The 25,746-nt window shown below is 43.9% G+C and overlaps 1 non-coding gene across 1 annotated transcript; it reads right to left on the reverse strand.

Annotated features, from left to right (window-relative positions):
• Positions 1-1,236: 1,236 nt before the first annotated feature.
• LOC119467040 lies at positions 1,237-1,343 on the reverse strand. Its single transcript, XR_005195560.1, has one exon. It is a non-coding gene; the product is annotated as a U6 spliceosomal RNA (small nuclear RNA).
• Between the last annotated feature and the right edge of the window lie 24,403 nt (positions 1,344-25,746).

Genomic DNA, 25,746 nt, shown 5'->3' on the forward strand with positions numbered 1-25,746 from the left:
ATTTTAATAAGCAGGGACTTACAAAAAGTCCTGAAATAGTTCTCAGGACCTGAAGAAAATGTCCTAGCTCAGAAAGTAAACGAGTGTAGTCAGCTGTCCTTTGTTAATTTGCTGATTAAACCTAGTCTTTGTTTCTTTTTTCTATTCCTTCCTATACCCATTGCAGGGTCATTTTCCTGCCTATTTGTGCCTGTATTAAATCATAGCAGAGGGCAGGCAGAGGAGAAAACTCCGTATCAGCCTCCTTTGGCAAGTCAGTAAAAGACACGATGAAAAGATGTAGAAGTAATGACTACAATTACCTGTAAAAATCAGGATTATCAGTTACCCTCGCCATTCCTCTCTCCATCACTAGGTTGTGTTATCACTTGAATGACATTAATATTTATTATATTTAATTTATTTTTTAAGCAAACAATTCATTTACATTGTTTAAAACCAAAATAACAAAGGATGTAGATAGCTTGTCCAACCTGTGGCCTGCAGGGCTGTGTGTGGCCCAACACAAATTTGTAAGCTTTCTAAAAAAATTATGAGATTTTTTTTTTTTGCAATATATTTTTTTAGCACATCAGCTATTGTTAGTGTTAGTGTATTTTTATGTGTGGCCCAAGACAATTCTTCTTCTTCCAATGTATCCCAGGAAAGCCAAAAGATTAGATATCCCTGATTTAGATAAAGGAGAGAAACTCTCTCTTCCCACCCCAGCCTTCCTCTCTTAAAAGGCAGTATCCACCCAGACAGATAGCTATGGCCATACAAACAAATTTGTACATACATTTAAAACAAATATGTTCATCCTATACAAATAGCAGTATATTTGCTTTTATTCTTACGAATATGTCTTGGAAATTCTTCCGTGTCAGTAATTCTCTTAAAAGGCAGTATCCACCCAGACAGATAGCTGTGGTTATACAAATATGTATATACATTAAAAAATTTTTTTTCATCCTATACAAATAGCAGTATATTTGCTTTTTTTCTTATGAATATGTCTTGGAAATTCTTCCATGTCAGTAATTCTCTTAAAAGGCAGTATCCACCCAGACAGATAGCTATGGTTATACAAACAAATATGTATATACATTAAAAAAATTTTTTTCATCCTATACAAATAGCAGCATGTTTGCTTTTTTACTTACGAATATGTCTTGGAAATCCTTCCATGTCAGTAAAGAACTTCCTTTTTTCTTTTTTTTTTTTTTTTAACTGTACAAATGATCTTTACTCTTAATCAAAAATATGGAACGCTTCACGAATTTGCGTGTCATCCTTGCGCAGGGGCCATGCTAATCTTCTCTGCATCGTTCCAATTTTAGTATATGTGCTGCCGAAGCGAGCACAGAACTTCCTTTTTTCTAAATGAATCTATGGTATCATCTGGTTATACCTTAATATATTTGGCTAAAAGTGACTTGTTTTTAAAAAGGCTTTTGAATCTATTTCAAACCAGAAAGAATGCTCAACTGAAAACCCAAAACAAACAAACAAAAACTTACTTGGAAGTTTAGGCGTGAGAGACTACTTGCTTCTATCATTTTGTAAAGCTTTCATTTTCTCATCTTACTGAGATTTTTGAGATTTTTTCCTTCATTTGCTCCTTAACAGAAAGCCTCTATGAAATAGCTGTTCAGCACCATAGAATGTCCCAAAGGTTTGGATACTGCTTGTGACTTAAATGGTGTCTATTTTATTAGTAAATGTTTATTATCTTTTCTTATGAAAATCCAGCCTAAGCCAGTTGAATGATACTGACTCCAGAAAAGCCTGTTTGGGCCTGGGACAAGATATTGAGACTCCCTGTTCCCAGTTTTTCCATTTTTAAAAACTGGATAGTATCCTGGAGCCATAGCAGCTTTAAAGCTTTGTGGTGGGCGGGACCAGCTCAGCTTCAGAAATAAGAGCCTACCTATCTGTACTGTTTTTCTGTGGTACATCCAGGATGCGTGTGAAAGATGAACACATTTTAAGTAAAGAAAGAGGTTCCTGCATTTGGAAGCCAAAGAGAGGGCAGGCAGGAGAGCCGTCGGGGTGTGCAGCGTTCTGGGGCTCCGGGGCTTTGAAATGCTTTCCAGTGTTGTCACTTGAATGTCGAACACGTTATTCTCAGTGGACACTAAAGAGAAGTACAGGTACCGTGGGCTCCAGGGGGATTCATTATTCAAGGCACAAAATTTCCTTCTCCGGCCTGCAACACATTATAATTCAAATGAGCCCAGCACAATAGAAGAAAAATATGCAAGCAGATTTCTCTCTGTCGTGTTTTTTCCCTCCTCTCTGAAGCCCTGTAATTACAGCAGGCAGGTGGAGCATCTGGGGTGTGGGGGAGTCCACTGTGTTTTTACCTTCCCGGGAACGCGACTTGCCTACCGCATCAATACATTTTATTTTTAATTAAGCGCTTATTGCAAAATCGGAGTCCCTGTGCGAAAGCCTGATTCAAAACTTTTTTTTTCTTCCTGTCGTTTTCTGAGATGTAGCTGCTATCACTGTCTCAAATTTCCTCTTATATTTTGCTCTTTGAGTACATTTTTGCCGGCCTTTCCTGAGCTCAGCAGCTCCGAGGTGGCCCGAGTGCGGGGCCTGAGCCTCCTTTTCCCCAGTCCCGGGTCAGTCTCTCCTGGAGCACCAAGCAGCGCCACGAGCCGGGTAGGTCCCCGGCCCCCTTTCCACTGCCCGCGCGGTCATGAGGGTGGGCTGTGTTCCGCAGAGACCGCCCGTCCCGCGGTGGGGGCGGTGGAACTGCAGAGGCCATGGGACACAGCGACCTCAGGCCTCGCAGCGCCCCTGGCGGGCCCCGCCGCCCGGGTACCGGGAATGGCCGGGGCTTGGTGGGCTCTGGAGCAGGAGTCCCGCCCCAAGGAGGCGGCGGGATCTGAGGGGCCCTGGTCGCGGTATTTTGTCCAAGACCCCTAGACTGGCCAATAGGAGACCGGAAGGGTGCACGGTGGGCCGGTGGGGCCGACACGCCGGGGCTGGGGGGACCTTGCCTCTTTCCGACGCCAGCCTCCGGGAAGGCAGAGTGGGGCAGCCCCGGGCCTTCGCCGAGCCCGGCTTTCCTAAGCAGGGAGGTCGGCGGTCCCTGGGCCGGGAGGGCGGCAACTGCCGTCCCGGGATGACCCTGTCCCTGAGGCCCCGGCTCCACATCCCGGTGGCATGGGTTGGGGGGGACCTGGGGGTTCCAGAGATGAGAACCGGTGTTTTGGGGGCGACAGGCCTCGGCGGGATCCCTGCGAGCCAGCGGCCTGCGCGGGTGCACCCCCTGGATTCCAGCGGGTGCAACCCCAGTCCCCCGCGTCGGGAACCAGGCACTCGATGCAAGTGGCTTCCCAGCCACCCGCGGGCCCTGCCTATGCCGCGCCTCGCGGGATGGCTCTTGCCTCGGCGCAACCCCACCCTTGCTTCTGAGCCTCCCAGGGGCAACTTGAAGCAAGGTCGGGGCTGGCCCGGGATGGTGGAGGGAGATTGAGGCAGCAGCCAATGAGCTGGAAGGTCCGGCCGCATTTACATTTCACCACGCGCAGGAGGGTCAAAAGGATGTTTTCAGGAAGACCAAAAGGAGGAACGGGTACCCACATGCGGCCAAAAGAGGGGCTGAGACTGGACGTGGGGGGCTTGCCTGCCCCATGGAGCTTCCTCAGGCCTGCTGCCTCTGTCCATACCTCCACTTTCCTGGGTGCCCTCTGCAGGGCATGGACTGGTACTGGGGTCCGGAGCACAGAGAAGAGAGGCAGATCCCTGCAAAGAAGGGTGGGGACAATGGGGACTGATTGCTGGATCGGCCTGCGGAAAGGGCAGGTCTTCAAGGGGCCAGTGGGGCCTCAAAGGGCAAGACCTGGTTTCCCGTGCAAGCCAGGCTTTCTCAGGATGGTGTGGGTCAGTGCTGTGACTGCATCCGGACGTGGCCACTCCTGGCCATCCAGGAACTAGGACTGGGGCTCTGTGATGTTTCCTCTTTTACAACATCTATTGTGTTTTTCTTTGTCATTACAAAAGCAGTACATGTTTATTGTAGAATTAATGAAGAATGCAAACATACAAAAAGAAAACAAAAACCATATATTCTCATTAAACAAACATATTCTCATTAGCTGGAGGCAAACTTTCTTGTATATTCTGAGTACAAACACAGTTATTCTGTGGGATAACTGGCTTTTTCTTTTTCTAAACAATACGCTGAATATCTTTCCACGTGAGCGTCCTTCTAATGAATACAATTTAATAAATATACTGTCCTCCTCTCTTCTTAATGATTCTACAGAACTTTCACTGTAGGGATGCAGTGTGATATTTTCAACTATTCTCTTACAGGGCTTCTAGGATGTTGCTAGTTTTTTTTTTTTTTTTTTGCTGGTGTCCATCCTATTCCAGGGTCATTCTCTTACTGGGTCACTATGCATGTCCTTAATTATTTCCTTAAAATCTATTCCTCAAAACGACTGGGCCAACTGTTCTGCATTTTTAAAAAGTTTCCCTACATTTTGTCAAACTGACCTTTAGAAAGGTTATGTCAATTCATACTCCCACCTGCAGAAAATGCAAAAGTCTGTTGCGAGAATTCCATCCTTACCAATCATGAATATTAGTCTTTTTTTTTTTTTGAAACAGAGTCTTGCTCTGTCCCCAGACTGCACTGCAGTGGTGTGATCTTGGCTCACTGCAACCTCTGCCTCCTGGGTTCAAGCGATTCTCCTGCCTGAACCTCCTGAGTAGCTGGGACTACAGGCATGCACCACCACACCCAGCTAATTTTTGCATTTTTAGTAGAGATGGGGTTTCACCATGTTGGCCAAGATGGTCTCTATCTCTTGCCTTGTGATCCACCTGCCTCAGCCTCCCAAAGTGCTGGGATTATGGGAGTGAGCCACTGCGTCCGGCCTAGTCTTTTTTTTTAATTATTCTTTTCTCTTTTTCTATTTTTAAATTGGAGTATTCATCTTTTTCTTACTGATTTGTAAGAACATTGTATATGTTCAGTCTATTAATTCTTTCTCATATGTTTTGCAGTCTTGTTTTCAAGTTGGCTTCATCCTTAGGATGCAAGGCTGGTTCAACATATGCAAATCAATAAACATAATCCATCACATAAACAGAACCAATGACAAAAACCACAATTATCTCAGTAGATGCAGAAAAGGCCTTTGATAAAATTCAGCACCTCTTCATACTAAAAACTCTCAATAAATTAGGTATTGATGGAACATATCTCAAAATAATAAGGGCTATTTATGACAAAACCACAGCCAATATCATACTGAATGGGCAAAAGCTGAAAGCATTCCCTTTGAAAACTGGCACAAGACAAGGATGCCCTCTCTCATCACTCCTATTCAACATAGTATTGGAAGTTCTGGCAAGGACAATTAGGCAAGAGAAAGAAATAAAGGGTATTCAAATAGAAGAGAGGAAGTCAAATTGTCTCTGTTTGCAGATGACATGATTATGTATTTAGAAAACCCCATCATCTCAGCCCCAAATCTCCTTAAGCTGGTAAGCAACTTTAGCAAAGTCTCAGGATACAAAATTAATGTGCAAAAATCACAAGCATTCCTATACACCAATAATAGATAAACAGAGAGCCAAATTATGAGTGAACTCCCATTCACAATTGCTACAAAGAGAATAAAATACCTAGGAATACACTTTACAAGGGACGTGAAGGACCACGTCAAGGAGAACTACAAACCACTGCTCAAAGAAATAAGAGAGGACACAAACAAATGGAAAACCATTCCATGCTCATGGATAGGAAAAAATCAATATCATGAAAATGGCCATACTGCCCAAAGTAATTTATAGATTCAATGCTATCCCCATCAAGCTACCATTTAGTTTCTTCACAGAATTAGAAAAAACTACTTTAAATTTCATATGTAACTAAAAAACAGCCCATATAGCCAAGACAATCCTAAGCAAAAAGAACAAAGCTGGAGGCATCATACTGCCATACTTCAAACTATACTACAAGGTTACGGTAACCAAAACAGCGTGGTGCTGGTACCAAAACAGATATGTAGACCAATGGAACAGAACAGAGGCCTCAGAAATAATGCCACATATCTACAACCACCTGATCTTTGAGAAACCTGACAAAAACAAGCAATGGGGAAAGGATTCCCTATTTAATAAATAGTGTTGGAAAAACTGGATAGCCATATGCAGAAAACTGAAACTGGATCCCTTTCTTACACCTTATACAAAAATTAACTCAAGGTGAATTAAAGACTTAAACGTAAGACCTAAAACCATAAAAACCATAGAAGAAAACCTAGGCAATACCATTCAGGACATAGGCATGGTCAAAGACTTCATAACTAAACCATCAAAAGCAGTGTCAACAAAAGCCCAAATTGACAAATGGGATTGAATTAAACTAAAGAGCTTCTGCACAGCAAAATAAATTATCATCAGAGTGAACCAGCAACCTACAGAATGGGAGAAAATTTTTGCAAAATCTATCCATCTGACAAAGGGCTAATATCCAGAATCTATAAGGAACTGAAACAAATTTATAAGAAAAAAAACAAACAATCCCATCAAAAAGTGGGAAAAGGATATGAACAGACACTTCTCAAAAGAAGACACTTACGTGGCCAACAAACATATGAAAAAAAGCTCATCATCACTGGTCATGAGAGAAACACAAATCAAAACCACAATGAGATACATCTCATGCCAGTTGGAATGGCGATCATTAAAAAGTCAGGAAACAACCTGATGGAGAGGATGTGGAGAAATAGGAATGCTTCTACACTGTTGGTGGGAGTGTAAATTAGTTCAACCATTGTGGAAGACAGTGTGGCAATTCCTCAAGGATATAGAACCCAAAATACCATTTGACCCAGCAATCCCATTACTGGGTACATACCCAGTAATGGGATTACCCAAAGGTTTCTAAATCATTCTACCATAAAGATGTATGCACATGTATGTTTATTGCAGAAATATTCACAATAGTAAAGACTTGGAACCAACCCAAATGCCCATCAATGGTAGACTGGATCAAGGAAAGTTAACACATATACACCATGGAATACCATGCAGCCAAAAAAAGGATGAGTTTATGTCCTTTGCAGGGACATGGATGAAGCTGGAAGCCGTCATTCTCAGCAAGCTAACACAGAAACAGAAAACCAAACACACGTATTCTCACTCATAAGTGGGAATTGAACAATGAGAACACATGAACACAGAAAGGGGAACATCATACACTGGGGCCTGTCAGGGGGTGGGGGGCAAGGGGAGGGATAGCATTAGGAGAAATGCCTAATGTAGATGACTGGTTGATGGGTGCAGCAAACCACCATGGCATGTGTATACCTATGTAACAAACCTGCACGTTCTGCACATGTATCCTAGAACTTAAAGTATAATAATTTAAAAACACTTGTACAGTAAAAATCTGTAATATTTTAATTTATAGATTCTGCCTTTGGTGTCATTCTCTGAAGTCCTTCCCTACCTCAGGATTTTCTACTTACCTATACACCAATTTTCTAGTACTTCCGTTGTTTCATTTACAGTTTTCTTTTCTTTTTTCTTTTCTTGTTTTTGTTTTTGTTTTGTTTTGAGACTGAGTCTTGCTCTGTCTCCCAGGCTGGAGTGCAGTGGTGCAATCTCAGTTCACTGCAACCTCCACCTCCTGGGTTTAAGCAATTCTGCTTCAGCCTCCGGAATAACTGGGATTACAGGCATGTGCCACCATGCCAAGCTAATTTTTGTATTTTTAGTAGAGATGGGGCTTCATCATGTTGCGCAGCTGGTCTCAAACTCCTGGCCTCAAGTGATCCATTTGCCTCGGCCTTCCACAGTGCTGGAATTACAGGTGTGAGACATCATGTCCAGCTTTTTTCATTTAAAGTTTTAATTCACATGGAATTAATTTTGATATCTGACAGAAATCAGAATGTAAGTTTTTGAGAAGGAGTCTCGCTCTGCCCCACTCCCTGCCCCACTCCCTTACCCTCGTTGTTAGTCCTGAATCCATTTGACTCTACCATATGCTATGGCCAAGTCCCAAACAAGCAGAGCCAGATGGAAAGGTTTAGTGTGGGAGACCCTGTCCCTAAGAAGCACTGAGGGAGTGGGGTCAGGAAACCTTTACAAACAGGAACAGGACCTGTTTTATGGTCACATACATTGGAATCATATAGATCTGGATGAAGGCAGTCTCTGTCGCTTTTACTCTGTGAAACCTGGGAGAAATAAATAAGTTACTGAGCTTATGTAAACCTCAGCTTTGCATCTGTGAAATGGGCATAATGATAACGCCTACCTCCCGAAATCGTGGTGAGAATAATGTGATAATACGAATGTGAAATGCTTCAGCACATAGCAAAGGATTTATATTATTAGTAGTAGAGGGTAAAGAGTAATGGAGAAGAATGACTGCAACAGCGTGTGATGTGGAGATGTTAAAAGAAACACAGCAATTAGAGACACAAAGGTGATCGTTCCCTGTGCTGTGGTTCTATTTTCCGTCCCAGAAAGTTTATCAGACCAATTAGGAGGGTTTCCTGTGGAAAAAAAAAAAAAAAGGCTTACAGTCCTAGAACCTGGATCTACTGGGGCCCAGACTTACACTAAACGCATGCATTTCAAAGGAATCCAGTGGCATTTCTGTACTCCAACCTGTTTCAAGCCTTTCTGATGGACCTGCCTGCCTTGAAGTGAATCAGCTGAGCAAGCTGGCATCCGGAGAGCCCACAGGGCAGAGAGCACTCGGGGCTTGTGCTTTAAGTGGGCAGCCATCTCCCTCCTGGCTCACCCCCAGCTGAGGATTGCTGCAAAGAGAAATAGTCACTGGATGTGAGCCAGGGGCGGCAGTCAGCTTAACCAAAGGAATCAATGGACACTGTGTTTTCCCTCCGCAAATGAGGAAAATGACATGGTGAGAAGGCATATGCCTTGTCCAGAATCACAAATCCCAGGGGCAGAAAAATCAAAGAGAAACGCTGCCTCAGAAGGAGCCATTTCCCATCCCGAGGAAGCCCAGAGCTGGGACTTGGTTAACAAAGGGAACAGAAATGGGAACGCTGCCCTCGAGCTCCTGGGGAGTGGAGGCCCAGCATATTTTTATGAAGCATGGACAATGAGTAGCCATTCAAAAGGCCGATGCTGCCTCTTCTTAGGAAAGGGCAAATATTTTAAGAATCCCTTGTTCTTAAGCAAAGGCCAGTTGCTTTTTGGGGGAGTGGGACTTGGCTGGGCAGTCAGTCCCACTAGGGCTTTAAGCTTTGATTCTGAATTTTGCTCCAATAAAACAGTGGTTCTCAATTCTGATTGCACATTGGAATTAGATGAGCTCTTAATCTAGGAGATTGGCTTAAATTAGCCTGTAGTAGGGCCTTGACGTCAGTATTGTGAAAAGCTCCTTAATGAATCCTAATATGTAGATTAGGGTTGAGAAGAAGCTTCTTGTTGCATTGCTCTTCCCAGCTGCATCTCACTTCCCAGCTAACGAGAACTAGGTTACGGGGCCAAACCATGCTAGCAAAATGTTTCTCACACTTTAAGGAATTGTCTGGGGACCTTGTTAAAATGCATGTTCTGATTCCATAGGTCTGGGGCAAGACCTGAGATTCTGTATCTTTTATAGGCTTCTAAGTGATACTGATATTGCTGGTCTCAGGACTACACCTTGAGTAGGAAGATCTAGAAGTGGTCCTCATACTTCAGTGAGCTTAAAATTCCCCAGTGAGTCTTAGGGGCAGGAATCTGCATTTTAAACAAGTCCTCTGGTGGATTGATGTACTTGGTAGTTCAAGGCCACACTTGGAGAATGGGGTCAACCTGCCTACGGTTTTCTCAGGCATTTGCCATTTTAGCGTATCCTGGGTAAATGCTTGGCTGGAAGACCACATAGTCAATTGGCCTGGAGTTGAAATGAGCAGAAAGCCCGTGATGCGGCTCCCAGGCCTGAGTCCCAGCCTGCTGACTCTTTTAACCTTTAATGTTTAGGTCAAATCCCATTACCACAGGAGATCTACAAGTCTTTGCATTTTCTTGGAATAAAGGAACCATCTGTTTAGGTTTGAGTTTTGACTATGAAGTTATTTACCCTGTTCCCCCTTGGAACTGTGACTAATGCATTGAGAGTCAGAGCAGAGATCCTGAGAGAATGAAATGGAAAGCACTTTCAAGAGGCCTCCACCCAAGGAAAACCCTCATGCAGGAAGGTGAAAGATGCTGTAAAAAAAGTCACTGCTATATATGATTTTAAGGATATCAAATAAGAAGTGCTCACCAAGTTAATGTGGCTTTTCTATTTCAGTGGCATGGTCTGTGAGGCAGGATAAAGCCAGGGCCTGAAATGACATCTTGAAAGAGAATAGACAAATCAGGCACATACTCTCATTTGGTTACTGTTAAACCACTGTTTTTCAAGTACAAGTTATTCAGCTTGTAGATGATTCTGGCCTTGGTTCTTCTCTCTTTTCTCTCCTTGGTTTGGCCATTTCACTGTTTATTAGCAGCTCCACCAAGGGTGGGAAATGGAAATGGACCTCAAATGAGGCAGGGTAACATCTGTGAGTAGTCTGCTTAGAAGCTTGATGAGGGGGAAGAGAGATTGTAATTGTAGAAACTATAGAATTCACTTCACTATGCTGTCTAGGCCCACTTTTACATGGTAAATCCAAGCATTGTAACAAGAACAGACTGCCCTCCCCACCCATAGATCAACAACTGGCAGCAATGACTCGGTAGAAAAATTGGAACTTTAAAAATGCTTATTCTTTCACTCAAGTGCACTTATTGCTTTATATGCTTCTTATTCACATGGTCATCTGGTAAACCTGGTTGTGAAATGGGGACGGAAATGTATCACTATGTACCTAGGAACATGGGCAGGTGTGACTTTAATGTTTAAGGAAGTTTCTGTGGTCTACTCTTCTAGCTAGTTGTAATATATGATATAACAAAACATATCTCCTGTTCCTGTTACTTGGTATAATAAATAACTTGGTGAAATTTCTTACAGAGTTTGATTACTCAGTCAAAACCTAAGTATCCTGCTGGGAGAAGAACAATCATTTTAGTGATACTGTTCTATGCTTTGGTTGAATTGAAGAGTTACTAATCCAGCCACAGAAGAAAGACACAGGTAATTGCAATTGAGCAAACATACGGAACCCCACAAAGAAAAGACTAACTTAAAGTGTAAAAATTTCCCATCAGACATTCATCCGTCTCTGTTTTCTCTTTTCCTTAGAACAGTCATTGTAGCCATAAGAAATAACTCTAGGGACTAGGTCTACACTAGGCGGAAAATGTCATTCTTCATTCAAGTACTCTGGAAATGAGTTTAAAAAGACACAGTCTGCCCATGGGCAATATGAGGTCAAAAACTCTAGTAGCCAATTTGAATTTTCTTTTAAGGAAATGTAACACACCATCTACTACTCCACGTGTTACTGTGTGACACCACTAGAGTTGTTTAGATTGTTCAAGGGTAGACAGCGATGTTGACTGGTCAGTTTTTCAAATGTAACTTGTACAAATTAACAGCAACAATTTTTTTTCTCATTTATCTGCATCACCAATAACATAAGCCCTCATCCAGGGCCACTGTTGGAGATCAGGTGTTATAATGCAACTGATGGTCATCATGGTTGCAGTGTGGTCAGGATCCCCTAGACTGGCTGCTGCATGAAGCTCCATGCCTCTTGCTCACTGCTGTATCTTGGGTGCATAGCACAGGGCTTGGTTCTATGTAGGCATGTGGATTGGTGGTCTGGGTTTAAACCATGGTAGGCAACCAAATGCTTTTCAATATATGAAATTTTTAGAGCTGGAAGTACTTTTGAGAGATTAGAGGTCACTATAAATTTTCTGTCTAGCAGCAATTCCCCCAATTTTCCTTCCACATAGAATTGTGATTTTGTTCTGCTTTCTTCCTTTTTTTTTTTGTATTCTCAGGGGTGGCTAAAACACCACCTCTTGAGGGTTTCCTTTCCAGTGAGTTATTCAGATATTGGCACATGTGACTCAATTATGGCCAATACTATGTGAAGGGACATCTTCTGGGAAGTCTCCCTCTTTTTCCTCTGGATGCTTTGTGTCTGAATGTGATGCCTGGAGATGCAACAGCCCTCTCACTACCAGCACGAAGATGAAGCTGATACCCAGGTATGGCAAGAGAGAGAGAAAGATAGAAAGAACCCAGGTTCTTGATGACATTGTTGAGCCGCCCAATCAGTCAACCCCTAAGCTTCCTTGCTTCTTAACTGTCTATTATACAGGATAGGACATTTCCTTAAATGTTTAAACCAATTTGAATCAGGGTTTCTGTTGCCTCATGGTCCAAAACATCTGAAATGATGGAGAGAATTTTAAGTCTAATTTCTCATTTCACAGAAGATGTAACAGAGTTTGCTCAACGTAATGTTGCAGATGACAGCAGAACACAGGAATAGAGAGGCTGAATCTTCTCCTTTGGAGCCACTTTCAATCAGATGTTGCCTCTCTTACAATTTACCTAATTACAAATTAAAAATGGTTTAGAAGTATATCTCTGAAGTCACTGTCTTTGTATTTGACAACATTTCCTGGCTAGGGTGAAAGTTTGGAATTTTAATCCCAATTTTCCTCATTTGGACATGCTGAATCAAACTGGCCACTTTTATGCTTGTTGACTTGGAAAAACTAAAAACACTTTGTTCCTAATTACTAGGGAGCAGTGACCTGGGAGTCTTAATCTGTTCAGTAACTGTGGGCAAGAAAGACGAATTATATCTCTTTGGGTCAAGACTTAGCATTTGTAAAGTAAGGAAGACCACAGGATGTTATTCAAAGCCTTTGCCAAGGCTTTGGTTGGAAGATTTAATGGAATCCACAGGCAGAATGGGGTGAGGGTAGGAAGGGAATTAGGGTAGGAAGGTTGTTTTATCCTTTCTGTTTCCAGGGCATTTCTTCTATCCGGTCATTCCCTCAGCCGCAAGGCCTTCCGTTCGCCTCTAACGCAACTTCCCATCTGCTCATGCTGCAGGGCCCAGGTTATACTGTACTGCCTCTACCAAGTCTTCCCGGATCACTTTAGCATGCACCAGTAACTCATTTTCAGAACTCACTCATTTCCTGAACTCTTTACTCATTCATTAAACATGTCATGTTACAGAATATTTCTCTTCTGGTATTTCACTCATTTTGCTCCTAAATTTTATCTAGAGGAAGCAGATCAGAAACAAAGAAAGGACACAGACTTTAAGGGCACATTGACTTGACTTGAATTCTGCTCTAGGGCCCCTGCCTCGCAGAACTCCAGGGGCCAGTTAGATAGCATGCAGCCCTGCCTGGCTGTACCACTCTGGAGCAACCTTCTATGGAATGCAATTGGGTGTACTGTATTAGTTTCTATTGCTGCTGCAACAAATGACCACAAACTTAGTGGCTTAAAATAACACAAATGTATTGCTGCTATGGTTTAATATCCCCTCCAAAACTTAGGTTGAAATTTAGTTGCCATTGTAACAATGTTGAGGCATGGTCCTATAGGCGGTGATGAGGTCATGAGGGCTCTGTCCTTATGAGTGGATCAAGGCTGTTAATCACAGGAGTGTATTAGTTATCACAGGAGTGGGCTCCTCATAAAAGAATGAAGTTCTGGCTCCCTTCCTGTCTCTCTCTCTCTTGCATGCTCTCTTGCCATGTGATGCCTTCTGCATGTTATGAGGCAGCAAGAAGGCCCTCACCAGATGCAGCCCCTTTATCTCGCACTTCCCAGCCTCCAGATCCATGAGACAAACTTCTTTATTTATAAATTACCTAGCCTGTGGTATTCTGTTACAGCAGCAGAAAGTGGACTGAGATACCTTATAGTTCTGGAGGTCAAAAGTTTGCAGTGTGTTAGCAGAGCAGGTGTCTTCAGGAGGCTCCAGGGGTGGGCAGGGGGGATATCTGTTTTCTTGCCTTTTCCAGCTTCTAGAGGGTGCCTGACATTCCTCGACTCATGGCCTGACGTCACTCCAATTTCTGTTCCCATTGTCACGTCTCTGTCATTCTCACTCTTATCTTTCTATCTACCCCTTATTAAAGACCATGGTGATTACACTGGGCCAACCAAGAGAATCCATAATAACAACCCCACCTCAAGACCTTTAGTCACTTCTTCAAAGCCTCTTTTGCCATGTGAGGTAACCTATTCACAGGCTTCAGAATTTTAGGGGAGGCATCACTCTGCCTACTATATACATAGTCTTTGGATCTCAGTTTCCACATCTGTAAAATGGAGAACTACTGTCTTCCCCACAGGGCTATTGAGATGATTGAATGAGGTAATTTCTGCTTATGGATTTCCAGCTCTGTGCCTGGCACAGTGGAGGCAGGCAACTGTGATCTATGTTCTCTTCTGAGTGGGTTGTCAGCTGGAGGCCCAGGGGTATGTCTTCTACTTCTTTCTAATCCTTTAGTTTCTTACTAGTGCTGCATCCCCAGGAGGACATCATAAAAGCAAGAAATAATTACCTTGATTCATTACAATGCCTTGCATATAGTAAGTACCCTAAAATAATTCATGGAATTGTTTATGTTTTGGTTTTAATGGATAGGGAACATCTGATTAAACGTTATTATTTATTAGATCCACAATATAAATTTGGATTCTTCTGTTGCACTTTTACCTAATTATTCTAAATACCAGTGGGAAAGTGGAATTAGTTCACAATACAACTTAAAGAAAAAAATATCTTGCTGTCACTGACTTCTCTCTTTGGTCTGGAAACTTCCTGATTTTATAGGGTGCCACTGACTGCTCTCTCTGCAACTGAAAAGTCTCTCAAAGAGCCTTGTCCAGTTAGGTCACACAAAGCCAGGCTGATTATTTAGAGAGCACACAATGCCCCCTCACATGGGGCACAGAGAGGAAGGAATTTTTTTTTAGGCCAATTCCAGTCCCTGGAGCTGCAAATTGCCCTCAGGGCAAAGAAGCCTGCAGAATAATTGGGAGGAGTCTGGCAGGAGGGAAGCCAAGGTAAGTTAAGCTGCATTTCTTTCTATACCCAGGGTCTCCACGCCACTCTTTAAACATCCCCCTCTGGGACAAACCTGTATGTCAAGATAAACAATTAAATAATATGCAAGGGCCAAATCAAGAAAACTGCAGCTTCAGCCCTAGAAAACAATGCCGAGAAACACCAGCCTGCTGCCGCTGCTAAGTTGAGGAGATGGATCCCATGATTCTGTAAGAGAACTGGGTCAGGGAGGAGATGCTGTCTGTTTAGAATATGCTTCAGGCTCCTAAACTTGGTCGGTTTATGCTTTTTCAGGTTAATAAAGTGGAAAATGACTTTACCTCCTCCCTCTATCAAAGCAAGGTGCAGCTGCCCCAGGGAACCCTAATACAGTCGGGGATGATGTGTTTGGAAAATGTGGTGAGAGAGGGTCCAGAGACCAGACCCCAAAACTGTAAGGGAGAGATCATGTGAGGGGGACAGACCATTAGATGGGACTCCTCTGCCCTCAGGGCTGGAGGGGGACTGTGAGGAGAGGAGCCTGGATGCCGCCATCTCTGAAGTGTCTTCCTAGGCTCCCACGCCATCTTGTCTTGGCTAGCCAAGGCCAAGTGGTCATGTAAACTTAGGATGGTCACAGAATCCTGAACTGCTAGCACATGGGAATTGAACTTGTCTGAGGACTTTTTGAGGAAAAGGGGGAAGCATTATTCATGCAATGCGTGACCAGGGTATAGAATTCATGATCCCAGCAGATGGCATGGACAGACACTGAATAGTCCGAATGTCTCATCTCTCTGGACAGAGCAGGCTGGTGGGATCTGGGGAGTTGGGCTGGCTGAGGAGGTATATTTCAGAGTCCAGAGCAAATCCCAGCAGTAATGCCTGGGAACAAAGCCAACTGGTGCCCGGGGCAAGTAGCGCAGATCTGGGGTCAGGTTAGCAAGGTTGTACCAGGCAAGAGAAGAAGGGTGTGCAGGGGAATATTCAAGAGCATCCAGGACTGCAGGGAGCTAATGAGCACGGGAGTGCAGAACTGAGGTCAGAAGGTGTGGCCAGTGAAAACTCCCAGTGGCCATGTGCAGGGGCTCTGCAGGTGGCTGCTGGCTCTTGGGGTTTAAGCACGTAGCTCAGGACTGGCAGCTCAAAAATGTCTTGGCCCCTCAGATAAAGTGGGACACACAGTCCTTAAGAAGGACTTAGGAAGTGCAGTCAGGCTAAGCAGTAGGCTGTACTTTGGGATTCTTTTGCCATAGAACAGAGGGCAGCCTCTAAGTCTGGCCATGTGTAATGATTCCTGCGTTGGACCAGCCCCACCCTAATGAGGGCATTTAGGTATTTACTTCCATCTACACTCTCCTTGGGTAGGGTGGCAGCAGAAATAACTGGCTTTGAGGCCTCCACCTTGGAGGGTCCCCCTTTCCACTACTAATGCTATCTCTCAGAGCATCCCAAATTCATGGGAATCCAGTTCTGAGAAGCCCCAGTATAGGTCTGGACATTGGATAAGAACCAAGGGAGGTGTGATGCTTGTATACTGTGACAGAGTAGGCCTGCCTGATTTAGCAAATAAAACAAGATGCTCAGTTAAACTTGAATTTCTAAAAAGCAAAGAGCAATTTTTTTAGTACATGTCTATCCCCAACACTGCATGGAACATACTTATATTGCAAATGATTTATTCTTTGTAATGAAATTCAAGTTTAACTGAGAATCCTGTATTTTTGCAGACCACCCTATTACAGAGGCCCATATGGAACCAGCTGGTCTGAGACAAGACCAGGTTCTGGGCCAAAGCAAAACAGACAGGTGTCTTCCCTTCACTCGACCACCTCTGCTAAAGGTCTATTTTTAAGGCTAGATGCCGAGTTAGGAGAATAACCTTACAAATTGAATAAAATACTATTTGCCATTAAAAAAATCCTTTGAATTTTAGCTAATAATTCACCCATAAAGTGCCACCCACCAGTGAGCCTCAAACAATTTCATAAATACATATGAGAGCTGCTGTGGAGAGAGATGGAGCCTGATGCAGGCACCACACACAACATCCCACAACTTCCCTATGGCTTTCAGAAAGCTTGCAGAGATTTCTCTCTTCTGTTCTGAACTCTCCGCAGAGAAATCTGTCAAGGGAGAAAGCAATGACTTTGCCCTCACTGGGCCAGAAACTCCATGGCTGAAATGACCCAGGGGTAGCAGGCGGGTTTGACAATCTGTCAGTTTCTGGATAGTGTTACTCGTCAATCATTCACTTTTGCTAAATTGCAGAAACTCTTTTCTTTATATCAAACTTTATTTGCTCATGATGTAGTTTAAGCCCAGTTTCTGGCGTGTGTCCAGGGAACTGGGTGCCACCCTGTCCACTTGGTCATGGAGAAACCGTTAAGTCAGCCTTCAGTCTGGACATCTCTGCCCAAGGCTTTTGTTAATTTTTTTCCCATCTGAGACTTAACCGCTAGGATTGTTTTACATATGAAGCTAAGAAAACAACTGAAACTTGCTTTTGCTCTATGGAGATAAAAACAAGGTAGTATTTATTCAAGAAGAATGTGTGTAATAACAGTAATCTGAAAATAATGATATCTACAAGGTCTTTGGCAAAGCCACTCAGGAGAAGAAAAACAATAGATGTGAAAGCTTCAGTGAGTCATAACACCACCTTTCAGCATCAAAATGCCCTGGAATCAGATTCAGATAAACTGGTTTCATCAGCTCTAGACTCAGCTGTATGCGTCCCTTTTTAGTCCTTGTGCCAATTGCACATTCTCCAGATAATGGCAAGGTATTGGCTCTCCTTCAAAACACTCAATTGTGCAGCAGAGGAATGAAAAGGATTCCTTGTAAGCTTTTTCATGTCTAAACACAAAAATAGCTTTCTTCCTGGGCCTGCTCAGTGGGCTTCCTTTCCCTCTGGACATCTGCAGAGAACTGTTGGCTGGACCAGTGTTCATCAAAGGTGGTCTGTGGACCACCTGTATTAGAATTGTTTAAAAGCTTATTGAAAATGCAGATTTCTGGGACTCACCAGAGATCTAGTGAATTTGATCTCCTCGGTAGAGCGAAGGAATCTGCATTTTTAATGACTCCACACCCCAAAGATTCTAAGGCATCCTAGGGTTTAGGGGCCACTGGGTTTATCCAGCTATACGGCTGTCACCTTATCCTGCTGCCTGCACTGTCACCTGACTTCCTACATATGAGTGCCTCTTCTTCCCAATGCAATTCTGAGCGCAAGGGATGCATTTGAAATTCTTTCTTTGTCCCTGTTAGTGCCTAGTTCACTGTAGTTGATAAAAAAAATTTATGAAATGAAGAAACTGAAATAATTTCTCTTTGCTTACAGTTTGTTCAAAGAAACATTTTTCCCTACAGAAGATTAGGTCATGGATTTGCCAATTGGCTTTTAAACCGATCTCTCTCCATGTAGATGTGTCTGTGTGTATGAGTGAATATTGCTCTCCTAAACAAATGTTTTGAGACAAAAACCCACCTTTGTCCAGAAGAGGACAACAAGGTATATATTGCTGGCAAAAAATTGTATAAACCAAAAGGTTAATGAGTCTTTGCCCTTTCTGAGAACCACTGTCAGAAAAGCTCTGTGAAGATTTTAGGGTAAGGGGTATCCTAGGGGAATAGGTGAGTGTGTGTGTGGTGTGTTGAGGGGGTACTAAAAGGCCCACCTGACCAGCTGCACCTGGCTCTTTGGTCTGTCTCCATGTGTGCAAAAAGAGTTACTTTTCTTCAAGTCAAGAGCACAGCTCAGTGTATTAGAGTGTCTAACCCCAGAGATCGGGACAGGTAACGTTCTGCAGGAGTTTCAGAGCCTGAGACAGCAGCAGTGCTGGCAGCAGGTCTGGAAGGGGAATGAGGACTGTGCTGGGCTCCTGGTGGGGAGGCGGCCACCAGAGGAGAAAAAAAAAATCCCTGGAGAGGGCAGTAGGCGCAGGACGTTTAGGGCCAGAGCCTCCTCTTTCCCAGTCTTGCTCTGGGTTTCCCCTGAGGCAAAACCTAAGATGATACTACACAACACGTGTAAAGACAGGAGCGTCAGGAATGAGAGGGGGAAAAATGGAAGTCAGAGAACAACTCCAGACTCTCCAAGCTCAACCTGCCTTTGGGATTTGGAATCTCACCTGCAACCTCCTGATTATCTCGTTTGAGGAGTCCTAGGATAGGGATGCACACTCCGTCACAGTCAGGGCAGGGATGAGAAAGTACGCTCACAGACTGAGCTGTGATCCACCTGCTGGTGATTTCTGCCCTTAGCTCATACTCCTCCCTCTCCTTCCTTTTCTGGACTCTGCTTTCTGACAGACATTCATGTATTTAAAGGAAGCTCTTCGTCTTCTCTAAGATTCTTCTCCTGTAGGTTGAATTTCCCTAGCAACTTCCACTTCTCCTCTTATGACATGCTTCCCTGCTGCTCTTTTTTCCACACATGGACTTCCTAACCCTAGGCTGCCTCTATCTTCCAGTGGGACCCTCACTGTTTCTATCAGCAGCACCTGCAATTTCTTAGTGACCCAGGCTTGAACAATTGAACTCAGCCTTGCCTCCTTCTCTTATTCTGAAGCTGTTGGGAATTGTGTGTACACATGCATGTGTGTGTATGTGTGTGCACACAATTCTCCATAGCAGTTTTGCACATTTGTGACTGTTTTTGCCCTGGAGAAGTCCCCAAGGCAGACAGCGGAAATGTAGCTGGTCTAAGCTTGAGATGAGTCATGCCTGCAGTTGGACTCTCTCAAGGAGAGCCTGCAAGCACATGAAACTGCCCACAACAGCTGAGGCTGGAGCCAGGGCATGTGGAGCACCAAAAGTGGCTGCTATACAGAAACCCACACCTGCCTAAAGCCTAGCAAAGATGTGTTTTCCATTGCTCTCAGGATGAGTTGTGTGCCTTATTTTGCAGACAAGGGCCTTCCTGATTGATATGGTTTGGATATTTGTCCCCTCCAAATCTTATGTTGCAATATGACTCCCAATGTTGGAAGTGGGGCCTGGTAGGAGAAAATGGGATCATGGGGCAGACGCCTCGTGGATGGCTTGGTGCAGTCCTTGCAGTAGTGAGTTCTCATGAGATCTGGTTGTTTAAAAGTGTGTGACACCTCCCTCTACTCTCTCTTGCTCCTGCTCTTGTCACTGACATACCTGCTCCCCCTTTGCCTTCCGCCATGATTGTAAGCTTCCTGAGGCCCTCACCAGAAGTGCATGAGAAGCAGATGCTGGTGCCACGCTTCTTGTGCTGTCTGCAGAAGTGTGAGCCAAGTAAACCTCTTTTCTTTATAATTACCCAGCCTCAAGTAATTCTTTATAGCAACACAAGAATGGCCCAATACACTGACCTGGCTGCATGCACCTGTCGTCTCTTCTCTTCCACTCCTGAAGGACACTGTGCCACAGACATTCTGAGCAATATTCCAGCCATGCTGAATGCTTCATATTTATTCTAACAGAACTTCATACACTAGGATGTTTGGTTCAGCCCTGTTGGCAATGGAATCCATCAGAGCTTTTGGAAGCAAGTGGGCAAGGGTTACCTGACCAGACTGATACTTTAGAAAGATCAAGGTGGTCTGAGGTTGGAGGATGATTGGAAAGGAAGTAGTGTGCTAGAAGAAACTCACTGTGGTTGGACTTCATCCTGAGGACAACAAGGGCACTGTGGGTAGATTTTAAGCAGGGTGGTGAAGTGATCATGCTGGCATGCGAGATGACAGGCTGCAAAGTAAGGTATGGACTTTAGGGTGACTCATTTGGTGTGGAGATATGGGAAGAGGCAAGGATGATGTTCCAGTTTCTAGCCTGGGCCAATGAGTGAACGGTGTTGCCATTCACTGATATAGAGGTCAAGAGATGATGATCGGGTGGGGAGAGAGATGAATTAATTTAATTTTGAATATTATGAGTTTTTGGTACTTTTAGAACATACAAATAGAGTTATCTAAAAGTATGCCCAAGTGATAGATCTAGGATAAGTGGCCAGGTCCAGAGAATGTGTTTATTGAGAGGAGGGCCTTGGACTGAACCCCAGGGTACACCAGGTCTCTGAGATGAGACACCCATAAGGAAGACTAAGAAAGAGAGAAGGTCAGAGGTAGGGAGGATAGGCAGGGTTTGATGTCACAGAAACTAAGGGAAGAAGCTCTTTCAAGTGACAGTGTCAAATGATGCTGCAAGTTCAAGTGAGATGAGGATGGAGAAGGGTTTGCTTACTTTAGTAACAAGCAGGTGGATGGCGATATGGATGACAAGGGCTTCTGCGGAGTGAAGAGGTCAGAAGTTGGTTGCAGTGGGTTGAAGAGTGAGTTGCAGTTGGAGACGCAGAGATAAAAGGTGCAGACACATAGTATTTTTTAAGAAGTTTGGTTGTGTAGGAGAGGAGAGGCCAGTAGCTTGAGTAGAAGGTTAGTTTGGGTGATGGTTAAAAATAGTATTGTGAGACAGTAAGACCAGGAGCAGTGGCTCATGCTGGTAATCCCAGCACTTTGGGAAGCTGAGGTGGCCAGATCACGAAGTCAGGAGTTTGAGACCCACCTGGCCAATATGGTGAAACCCCGTCTCTACTAAAAATACAAAAAAACTAGCTGGGCATGGCCGCATGTGCCTGTAGTCCCAGCTACGTGGAAGGCTGGGGCAGGAGAATCGCTTGAACCCAGGAGGCAGAGGTTGCAGTGAACTGAGGCTGTGCCACTATACTCCATCCTAGGTGACAGAATGAGACTGTCTCAAAATAGTAATAATGATTGATAATAATATTGTGAGACACTAAAATGGGTTTAAAAGTTAATATGGAGGAGCCAGTAGAAAGGGTGATGTTGACCCTACAGGGGAGGGAGAGAATGATACACACAGCAGAGAGGTGTCTGAAGAGGTGGTAGAAAGGAGGTATGCAGAGGGGCCTTACCCAGGAGTAGGGACAGCCCTGTCACAGTGACAGGAGGGGAGGAAACAGGGTCAGTGAGGATGCAGGGGGTAACCATGAAAATCGGAGGGGGTTCCCACATGGTGATTTAGTTTACTTTGAGAATAAGGAAAGGTCAGCTGATGAGGTTGAGGGGACAGAGGTAGCAACCTAGGTTTGAGGAGAGTAGAAAATGTTTAAATAGCTACATGGGGGAGCCAGAGAGCTGCTGAGGGAAGCTGTGGGTTTCCTGGAAATCCCTGAAGGCTTAGTTGACTTTAGGTGACTTTCCATGGTCTCTAAGTAATCTCTGTCCCTCTCACACTCTGATGTGACTCATACTACCTGTACCTCTCTCAGGACACTTACCACTTTCTAACTTTTTATCCACTTGTTTGTGAGGATGTTGGCGCTCCTCTAGACTGTCCTAAGTTCCACAAGCTGGGCTTTGTCTTTATATGACTGACAGCCCTGTGATGTTGCATCACATGTAGAAGGGGTTCAACACACACTTCCGGGATAATTAAGTGAGTGCACCCTGACCCCGTGGGAGGTAGCAGGACACTTACTCTGTGCCAATGTTTATTTAGAAAGTGCTCTGAGAGCAAGACATGTTATTTCGTAGCTGGAAATATAGATGTGGGGGTCATTAGAGTTTACAAATGTCCAAGTCCAGAGAAATTTGACTCTGTTACTCTATTCTTGTTTAGATGCTCTGCAGTTTCTCATCCCAGCTATTGAATTCCAGTGGTCCTGGAGCAGCATCCTCAGCCTATCAGACCCAGCACTCTCTTTCACTAAGATAGATTTTGTAGTGCCTGTCATTTTCTTGAGATAGAATTCATTGGTAATCTAACTCAATTTTACATAAAATTTTTAAAAATAGGGTAATATCTTAATTGTAATAAAGAAAAGAAAAAGGAGAGTGGACACAAGAACTCATGCTGTGTCACAAAGAAGATAGAAGCTACACACTTGCCCAAGGTGAGACATGATCAAGATGCCGCCTGAGAGGGAAGAATACGTTTTTCTAATTGAATGCTTTTTTCAATGCTCAGAACTGTAGAACCTAGAGGAGAGCTTCTCAAACTTTTATGTGCATATGACTTATCTAGAGATCTTATTAAAGTGCAGATTCACATTCAGTGAATCTGTGTGGGGCTTGAGATTCCTTCTAACAACATCCCAGTAAAGCAGGTAGCAGATGCTACTAGTCTGTGGACCTCTCCTCTAGTAGCGAGGAACTAGGGTTCATGAAGAAGCGCTCGATGCTTCCCTCTTCTGATAGTGAATGCACTTGGATTTAGGAGAAATAAAACAACATTTAATCAAATATTGATGGCATTTTCTTTAGAGTTAGCATATATGAAATAAGACATATATGCATCATCATTACGAATGTGACAGTTTCAAAGACAGCTTTATTCAGGCGTGTCCTATTGGTGACTCAAATACCATGATGTGACTTTTAGAAATGGTGACTCACCCTGGGGAAGATTTTAAATAAAACAAGGTAAATCTTTCCCCAATTTCCATTGTAGTTTCATGATTAGATAATTAAGCATATATTGAACTGTGAAAAAATATTTTGTGTTCATATGCACAACATAGGCTCTAGTCTCAGAAAAACATAAATAGACTTTCCACCCATATGTATGTTGGGTAGGATGTCAAAGTCATGTGAGACACTGGACAATTCTTGGTTGGGACCACCTCCTTGAGGCATTGCAGAATGTCTACCGTGCTGCTCCTGCTCAATAAATGCACCAGTGCTTCCCAATCATTGGAGCAACCAAAAATATTCCCTCAAATTTCCACAGTGCCCCCCCCCCCAACTGAGAACCAGCAAACTAGAGTGACTGAGGAAGAAGAGCAACTGTAGGTGGAAGCTTCTGGAAGCACACGCATCAGAATCCACTGCTGTAAGCAGAAGGTATATTTCCCTGGGAAGGAGACACAACCAGATTGCTTCCACTAAGCCGACTTTGCAAATCTGCAACTGCTGAGTGGACACAAGTGGCTGGTTATCACGAACTCATGCTGCATCACAAAGAAGATGGAAGCTACACACTTGCCCAAGATGAGACATGATCAAGATGCTGCCTGAGAGGGAAGAATACATTTTTCTAGGTACAGATTAGTGCCAGTGATGTTTCTGCTAAAACTCTCAAGTGAGCCCAAGGTTGTGGCTTTGTCATGCTTGTGTATTCTGGAGAAGAGAGAAGTAGGTGAGGTGCAGGGCTTGGCCCCTCCTGGCTGCCAGCGACTTCTCCAGCTCCATCTGTTGCTGGGGCTCTTTGTACTTACTCTGTTCATTTGTTTTTGATTTTGCTTTTGTGGTATCTAGAAATTCTTTCAGGCCTCAGGGCTTTCTTATATGCTGTTCTCTGTGACTAGAATGTTCTATTTCCTTATCTACTTCTAGCTACCTTGCAGACTGGTTTAAGTGATTCTTCCTCAAGAAAGCCTTCTGGACTGCCAAGACAAGGTCACAGGCAATGTCTTCTTTTAAGCTTCCATGCCAACCTGAACTTATAGTATTAACCGCAATGTTAGTTAAATAATAATTGGTACTTAAAGCCTGCTTTTGCTTCTAGATATGAACTCACTGTGGGTACGCACTGTGTTTATCTGGTTGACTAGTTTTACTTGCCACCAAGCAGACACTCAATACTTTTTTGACAAATGCATGAGTCCCAAGCAAAGGTATTTTATTTATTTTTTGTATTTATAATAATAAAGAATATTCAAGCCAGGAGTCTACAGCATTAAAGTAAGAAGTACAGTGAGGCGCCTATGAGTTCTGAAGGAAAGAGGAGGCCCTGGATGTGGAGAAGTTGACTGGCAGGCATACAGCAGCTGCTCATCTTGCTGCAATCCCACTGGGTGCAGTTTGAGTATATTGCATAAGCAGTGTCTGTATATCAGCTGCCTCTCAGAGCAGGGACTGGCATTGTGCAGGCAGCCTGAGGTGACTCCCAAGGACTGGATGCAGGATCCCGGCGGGCACAGGTCAGTATATCTGCTGGTGAGTCAGGAGGAACACACACTTTCACCCTGTAGGGAAGTAAATCTGTAATAAGGCAGAACCCTGGCTTGCTTTCCAGTCTGTTGTTTCTGGACTTTGGAGAAGTTTGTTAATTTCCCTCTGCAATTGCCTCATCTGTAAATGGAAACATTACCTATCTCAGAGACCGGCTAGCAGGATTTAAAGTGGAGCCCATGCCAAGTCCTTTGTATGTTGTAAGATACTTTATAAGTTATACTCAGCTGTTTGAGTGGCTGTTACTAACTTCATGTCCTAAGCAGGTTTCCCCAAGCTGTCTGTGATACACCTGCACTGAAGACAATCTGCCCAGGATGCTGGTGCCAGGCAGTGACACCCTGCCACACTCTGCTCATATTCCTGAGTATCCACTGAATGCCAGGAGCTTTTCTAAGCCCTGAGAATACAGGGTGAACAAAGAAAAGCCGGCAGACTGGAGTCAGGTATGGGGTTAGAGAGGGATGGAGATGGGGCTGTGCTATTTCAGCTGGAGCAGCCAGGGAGGTTGTGGCAACTGAGTGGAGATCTGAACAAAGTGAGTGAAGGGCCAGGTGCGGTGGCTCACACCTGTAACCCCAGCACTTTGGGAGGTGGAGGCAGGAGGATCACTTGAGCCTAGGAGCTTCAGATCCTGAACAACATACTGAGATTCTGGCTTTCCAACAGTTTTTTTTTTTTTTTTATTAGCTGGGCATGGTGGTGCATGCCTGTAGTCCTAGCTACTTGGGATGCTGAGGCAGGAGGATCACTTGAGCCCAGGAGTTCAAGGTGATAGTGAGATATGATCTTGCCACTACATTTCAGTCTGGGTGACAGAGTGAGTCCCTGTCCCTAAAATAATTTTT

The sequence above is a fragment of the Cebus imitator genome, unplaced genomic scaffold (genome assembly GCF_001604975.1).
Source record: "Cebus imitator isolate Cc_AM_T3 unplaced genomic scaffold, Cebus_imitator-1.0 Scaffold255, whole genome shotgun sequence".
In the NCBI taxonomy this organism is placed as follows: Eukaryota; Metazoa; Chordata; class Mammalia; order Primates; family Cebidae; genus Cebus; species Cebus imitator.